Genomic DNA, 8,044 nt, shown 5'->3' on the forward strand with positions numbered 1-8,044 from the left:
CTGCTCATGAGTCCGGCAGTATGTGCTTTCAGAGTTTTGTATCTTCCACTCGATGGGAGGGGGGAGAAGAGAGAATGTCCAGGGTGGGTGGGGTCCTTGATATGTTGGTTGCTTTACTGAGACAGTGAGAAGTATACTGAACTGTGTCCATAACCCTGCAGTTTCTTGAAGTCTTGGGCACAGCAGTTGCCATATCAAGCCGTGGTGCATCCGGATAGGATGCTTTCTATGGTGCATTGATAAAAATTGGTGAGGATCAAAGGAGATATGCCAAAGTTCTTTAGCCCCCTGAGGAAGTAGAGGCATTGGTGAGCTTTCTTGGCCTTGGTGTCCATATGGTTGGACCAGGACAGCCTATTGGTGCTGTTCATTCAACATGAAGCTTTCAACTCTCCCGACTTCAGCACTGTTGATGTAAACTGGAGCATGTCCACACACACAACCCCCCCCCCCCCCCACCACCCCCAAACCTGAAGTCAATGACCAGCTCTTTTGTTTTGCTGACACGAGCCTTCTCCTTTGAATGGGATTCGGACTAGGAACTGCCCTCCTTGAAAGGGATAGTCAAGACTCCCTCATTGAATGAGCTCCTGATGAGACGTTCGGAAGAGGCGGCTCCCTCTTTGAATGGATGATAAGGCGATAAGAATGGAACCTGGCGACTGTGGTCACATTCACCTGAATGATAGTGAAGAGGCATTGTAGAAAGATAGTATGGTTTGAGTGAGACTTTCTTCAAACTGGAGTCAGAATTTTACACACAGTTGCCAAACTGTTCCTTTCCTGATGGCAACAACATTTCAAAATAACCCATCATGTTTAAATCAATCAGAACTTCATGCTGAACATGGCAGGATCATTTAACCCAAGTTCAATCTTTGAGGTGACTTGAAAATGACTCTTTTCAACAGATTCTTCATAATGGGACTCCTTTGTTTGGGTGAAGTTTTTTTTGTTTTTCCTTTTAAATTCATAGTGTCATAGCTGTTTATATTTTGCACCGCATACCACTACACATATATAGAAGTCCCCTTATAGCTGCACTATTTTGTGCACCCCTGTTATTACAGAGTTCAAAAATAGCATGCTATTTTCTCCTCTATTTTTATATGTCATATTTTATGACTCAACATTTAAATACAGGGTTCATTTTAAATGGTCCTAGCTATGGTGGAAACTCCCATTCCTCAGAATTTTCTGAGAACTTTTAATGTCAGACGTCAGCATTGATTTAAATGTACAATACATCTCCCCTCTGAATGATGTTTGAAACTTTGAAAAATGGCTTTCTGGCAAAAAAAAAACTGATGTACATTCTTTCCACTCAGGAGTCTTTTGCATTGGTTGATCTTACACTGTAAGTTGAAAGCCATGTTGACAGCAATATGGGATTTGAGTGATCAGTTCATTGTGATTTCTAACAATAGGGCCATTGAAAATGATTATTTATAGTGGGACTTCCCAGATTATTTTTGAATCAATCATAGAAGGATTTATTAGACTAGCAATTTGCTACTTTCCTCTTGCAATTATTTTCTAATCACATAAGGTAGAGTGGACAATGACAGATTTTGAGTTTTGCTTTCTGAGACACTCTGTTCACAGAAGCGACGGTAGGAGGTTGTTTAGAAAGCGAGAGCAAATTTTGTCAAAAATTAGAATTATATTGAGGTTCCCTCTTTGACTGGGTTCCTGATGTGTGAGTCTCATTGCATCTGGCTGATGTGACAACTCAAGCCTCCTTGAGCGCCAGGCCAAGGAACTGCAGGCACCAATCTGCACCATGTGTAATGGGTTTGGAATCCCACTAGCTGCTCTCTGCTCATCCTCTCCCCCACTTCACTGCTGCAGACTTGAAGGAAGAGCCTGCTGCTCTTGCTGAGCCTCTTGTGGTCTCCTTCTGGGCCCCAGAGCAGCACAGTGCATGCAGCACTGAGTCACGCCCGCCATCGTCATGTTCGTTTGACCTAGCTGGTTAGGGAAGCTGCAGGCTGTGGCTGACTTACAAAGACGTGACAAAAAGCACCATGAAACCTTGGGTTTAACACCAGCTGCCTAAAGCTTACCATCCCTCTACCCCTCCCTGACAAACTACCCCATGCTCCCAGGGCTTTGGAATATTAAAATTCAACCCAATGTCTTCACTTGTTCCAATGTCTTAGAGTCAGAGAGTAATAGAGGGGTGCAGCATGGAAACAGGCCCTTCAACCCACCAAGTCTACACTGACCATCAACCATCCATTTACATTAATCCTATGCTAATCCCAGTTTATTCTCCCCACGTTCTCATCAACTTCCCCCAGATTCTGCCACTCACGCTAGGGGCAGTTTACAGTGGCCAATTAAGCTACCAACCCACACATCTCGGGGATGTGGGAGGAAGCTGGAGCATCCATAGGAAACCCACACGGTCACAAGGAGAACAGGCAAACTCCACACAGACAGCACCAGAGGTTGGGATTGAACCCAGTTCTCTGGCACTATGAAGCAGCAGCTCTACTAGCCACGCCCCTGTGCTTTTTGTCGGAGGAAATATTTGCTCATCCAAGCAGGATGACAAACATGCAGTCGAATCACTGAGAGACAATGGAATGGTTGAACGATGAGACAATGAGGTGAAGGGATGTCCTCATGAAGAACCTGGTGCTGCATTTTTGAAAGATATAAATGAGAAGTAAAAGGGGCAAAGGATATTTCTCTGAAAGACTAGAGGTGACGGTGTGGGAATAGGAAGGGAAGCCTTTGCAGGTGATTCCCTGGTCACAACCAGAATAAATGAGAATGGAACTAGGTGGCTGATCAACAGTGGAGGAAGATAGTGTGATCGAAGGCTGCAGACTAGTTTAGAAGGTCAAGGGTGGGTGTACACTAGGTTGTCAGACTAGCTAATGTCATGTCATTCACACTTCAGTACCTACCCTTCAAAGTGTCCAGAATGAATGAAGGAAAATTAAATGTACTTAGGATGCTTTCTGCAGCCTGGAACTCGAATTCTAAAACAGCTACCATTTATAACATTCGCTTTCTCGCAAGAATACATTTCTGAAATAATCTCAAGATTTACATCAATTACAACTTGCTTTTGTTGTTGAGATAGGTGGGATTTAAATTAAGGTCAGTCTTAGCCACATATGTTATATGTTATATTGGTGCAACATTGTTTACAAGCACTACAGCAGACAACGCAGATTCATCTACATTTTAAATGCATCTTCTTAGTAGAGTTAAGTGAGGAAAGTACCATGTGTGGGAGGATTATGTTATAATGAGAGGGTGGGATTGATTGGAGCACAGGCTGCTACTTATTTTCCTGTCACATTGTCAACTCTATCCCTGAGCTTGTATGCTAATGAAACTCTATTCAATGCTTTGTTAACTATTCCATTGCTGGTTTTCCTGACTTACTCTCTGTAAACTTAGGTTCCAGAGAGACAATGCTGCTAACAGTGCAGACATCGAGGGTAAAGACCTACCCCAGGGAGAATCTCTCGCTCTAGCTCTCACTCTCTTGCTCTTGCTCTCTCTCTCTCTCTCTTGCGCTTGCTCTCTCTCTCTCTCTCTCTCTCTCTTGCTCTTGCTCTCTCTCTCTCTCTTGCTCTCTCTCTCACCTGACCAATGCAATCTATATGTTAGGGGTACTTTTGCTGAGGACCTGCCAGTGCTGATCTCAAACAATTGGTTGCATTTTAAATCTGTAAGACACTTGGGGTAATTTGAATTCATCACCTCTATCATCAGGAGTTTACATAAGTTGCTGACAATGCAGACAGTTTTGGAATATTATCTGTGGCACTGAACAGACTCAGCATCCTGCTATTTAAGTATAATTTTGGTAAGCATCATATGACAAAGTTAATTGTAGATTTCATCATGGTCCATGTTTACTTGATATAATTTGTGGTTCGAAAGCAATATCTTCTCAGTTTGTACATTTATAATCTTAAACTTCCTGTTTGTTAAATAAAAAGTAAAAGGTAATTTGGCTTAGAACCACTGCCCTGGTTCATCTTTCTACATGTGCACGCTATTGTTGCCAAATTGTTTTTCTCTCATTGGCAAAAGAAGAACATTCTAAGCTGCAGTTCAACAGCAAAACACAAGCTTAATGTCTGTTAGTACAATTTAGCTTCCTTTTGTGAAATAACTTGATCCGACTATGTTGAAGTATTTCATTTTGCATACAGCAGTCTTTGACACCAAATGAAATTAAAGATTTTACTAAGAGTTCCTTCGTGCCCATACCCAGCCACCCCCACCACACAAATCCAAATCTGATTTAGAATCTGGATTCAAAATTCTGATGAATTTTATAAGGTAATTGTGTCTTCCAGAGTGGAATTTTGTATCCAAGTTCCAATATTATTGTATTTCACTGCTACCTAAGACCTTGAGGAGTGAGGTCTCAAGGCGTCCATTAGTGAGTCTGAAGCTTTTCATGAATGGTGGCCCCTTCGAGTCATAAATATGACAGAAATGGAATACTCATCTAATTGGGAATTTTTCTATTGCTTAAATTATATTGGTTTCATATGACTACCTGTTCATTTATCACATTCATCATAATAAGGGACAACTTGCAAGCTATTCAGACAATTTACTGCCACCTATAAATGCCCAATCAAGAAAACCTCCAGGCAACATTTGCTTTAGTCATCTAAATAAGGAACTGTTACTTAAACAAGGTCATTGTGAGTTTGGAAAGAATGAGGCATATTCATGAACAGGAGAGAAGTAGAACAACCAGAAGTAGCAATGTGGATTTATATGGCAGTGTAAAACATTCCAAGCTATTTTACTAAAGGAAAGAAGATTTGACATTATTCTATTTAAGGAATGGAATAATCTCAGGGAAGATGGAGAAGGTGACAAAATGTTTGGCCAGAGAGATAGATACTCATAGTGGCAGAAATTCAAAAAAAAAGCTACAGATGCTAGAAATCAGAAATAAAACCAGAACATTCTGCAGGTCAGGCAGTGTCTGTGGAGATAAAGGAGGTTAACATTTAGGTCTGGGACAAAGGATCCAGTCGGCTGGTTGGCAAGTAACTGGTGGAGGGATTAATTTTATGGTGCACAAAAAGCCAGAATCGAATATCTTGGAGAGTTATCTGGCTGGAGGAGGTTATAGAGAGAGGAAGGTCCTGTGCTCTTTCCAAAAGCTTGCTGGTCACTTTGTACTTCTGGTCACATGCTTCTTGGGAGTCCATCCAATGTAGTTTGCTGTGAACAGGCTTCACCCTGTCAACAGGCTTCACCCTGTCAACTCCTGCATGTGACACTGCAGAATTTCATATTTACTTAAAGCATACTTGTCCCTACCCCAATAATTGTTGCAAGATCAAATTTTTAGGAATCCATCACACCAACTGTGGCAACATTAGCTTACAATGACATTTATCCAGAACCCTTCCTTACCCCATCTGTGGTCTACTACCAAACATATGGTATAAATCTGGGAAATTCAACCCACAGCCCAGTTAGTGAAGCTTATGTTTAAAAGTAGCTGGAAACCATTAAAAGCTGTATTATTGGAAAAGGGAAGTCGCTCCACATGCAGTTATATGAACAGCAGCCCTTTTTAATTTAAAGCTTAACTTCACAAAGCATCCTGTCTTTAAAGATATCATAAGAGTTTGTGCTGAGTATTATTGAAGAAGAGATAAACAGGATGTCTCGCTAAGATTTATTGTGCAACATAAACACAAAGTATTGACAATAAAAGGCAAGCACTTTTTAAATTCCAAAATAAACGTCATTCATCATAAAAAAACAAAATATATACAACAATAAAACAGTGCAAACCTTTACATTCATGTTCAGATCAATCATAATTTAACTCTGAGATTCTGATCTGTAAGTAAAAGGCTCCGCACAATTTTAGGTCAGACTTGTGGAGGCTTGAGACTTACTCTTTGAATGTGCATGTGACCAGATGAGAAGACAGTTAAGTTTTAATCAAGATGTTGAAAGGAAATACAAAGAACCAAAACAGGTAAAATGGGATAAATGTCCTCCGTCGATGAAGATCTATGAGTAATTCTATGAATGTATGTTAAATCAAGTCTCCTCTGGGCTAATCCAGACTCAGTACAAACTGTATCCGCAGTGCAGCATTGAACCAGTGATACTGACACTGGGGCAGTGGAGCACTGAACCAGTGATATGGATTCCAGGGCAGTGCAGTGCTCGACCAGTGGTCTTGACACCAGGGCAGTGCAGAACTTGACCAGTCATACCGACATCAGGAGAGTGCAAGTTCCTGGGAGTGAACATCACCAACAGCCTGTCCTGGTCAAATCACATAGATGCCACAGCCAAGAAAGCTCACCAGTGCCTCTACTTCCTCAGGAGGCTTAAGAAATTTGGTTTGTCCCCATTACTCTCATGGCTTGGTACGGCAACTGCTCTGCCCAGGACCGCAAGAAACTGCAGATAGTTGTGAACATAGCCCAGCACATCACGGACACCAGCCTCCCCTCCTTGGACTCTGTCTTTACCTCTCATTGTCTTGGTGTAGCAGCCAGCATAATCAAAGACCCCACCCACCCGGGACATTCTCTCTTCTCTCCTCATCCATCGGGTAGGAGATACAGGTGCCTGGAGGCACGTACCACCAGACTTAAGGACAGCTTCTACCCCACTGTGATAAGACTACTGAACAGTTCCCTTATACAATGAGATGGACTATGACCTCACGATCTACCATGTTGTGACCTTGCACCTTATTGCACTGCACTTTCTCTGTAGCTGTGACATTTTACTCTGTACTGTTAGTGTTTTTACATGTACTACATCAATGCACTTTGTACTAACTCAATGTAACTGCACTGTGTAATGAATTGACCTGTACGATCTGTTTGTAAGACAAGCTTTTCACTGTACCTCAGTACAAGTGAAAATAATAAACCAATACCATTTACATGAAAGGACATGGAGCAAATGTCAAAAGCTGGACTACCTACTGAGATTGTGCACTGAGTTATATGTGAATCAAATAATGTGAGCTGTTGATCTGACTGCAGTAAACATGCCATAAGGAACTCACATCACATTCCTTCTCCCACATCTCATGCTCTGATAATACGTAGGCTTTGTCTTTTTTTATTGGTAGTTGAGGTAAACTATGATGTTAGGAATCTTGCAAACATTCATTCTCCTGCATTTCCCATCCATTCAGAGTGAATGTGCCAAAACTAAGTAAATCTCGTGCTGCTCTTCTCTTCTAGGCAAATATCAGCATTAATTCCCAGTCAGAAAACTGCATCTCTTTACTCATTGGAGATTCCTTGTTCAAATTTTTTAGTGGTTTTAGATACCTGGAGGGGCTAAAGTCTAACATGGCCATGAAAACAATAGCAGATCTTAGATAAGATAGGATAAGATAAGATATCTTTATTAGTCACATGTACATCGAAACACACAGTGAAATACATCTTTTTGCATAGTGTTCTGGGGGCAGCCCGCAAGTGTTGCCACACTTCCAGCGCCAACATAGCATGCCCACAACTTCCTAACCCATATGTCTTTGGAATGTGGGAGGAAACTGGAGCACCCTCAGGAAACCCACGCAGACACGGGGAGAACGTACAAACTCTTCACAGACAGTGGCCGGAATTGAACCCAGGTCGCTGGCGCTGTAAAGCATTACACTAACCGCTACCCTACCGTGCCCGCCCTTACACTACCGTGCCTGCCCTTAAAAGCTGCTGGATGGTCAGTGTCCCTGGGTGGGCTCGAACCACCAACCTTTCTGTTAACAGCTGAACGCGCTGACCGATTGCGCCACAGAGACACATCAGACTACACATCCCTGTTCCAAGCAAACACAATATCAGTGGTACAACAAACAATCGGTTGGAGGAACTCACCAGGTCAAGTAGCGTCTGTGGAGGGAAAGGAATTGTCCACATCTCAAGACGATTGTTTGTTGCTCCAGATTCCAGCATCTGGAGTCTCTTGTGCTTTTAATATTCCTGGGGACCTGATCTGATAAGGTCCAGTCTCCACTGAAGCTGAATTCCAGCACTTTCACCCCTCAAAGAAA

The 8,044-nt window shown here is 42.1% G+C and overlaps 1 non-coding gene across 1 annotated transcript; it reads right to left on the reverse strand.

Moving 5' to 3' along the window:
* Window positions 1-7,718: 7,718 nt before the first annotated feature.
* Window positions 7,719-7,792, reverse strand: trnan-guu (transfer RNA asparagine (anticodon GUU)). The gene has a single exon. It is a non-coding gene; the product is annotated as a tRNA-Asn (tRNA).
* Between the last annotated feature and the right edge of the window lie 252 nt (window positions 7,793-8,044).

Source organism: Pristis pectinata, chromosome 1, assembly GCF_009764475.1.
Source record: "Pristis pectinata isolate sPriPec2 chromosome 1, sPriPec2.1.pri, whole genome shotgun sequence".
Lineage (NCBI taxonomy): Eukaryota > Metazoa > Chordata > Chondrichthyes > Rhinopristiformes > Pristidae > Pristis > Pristis pectinata.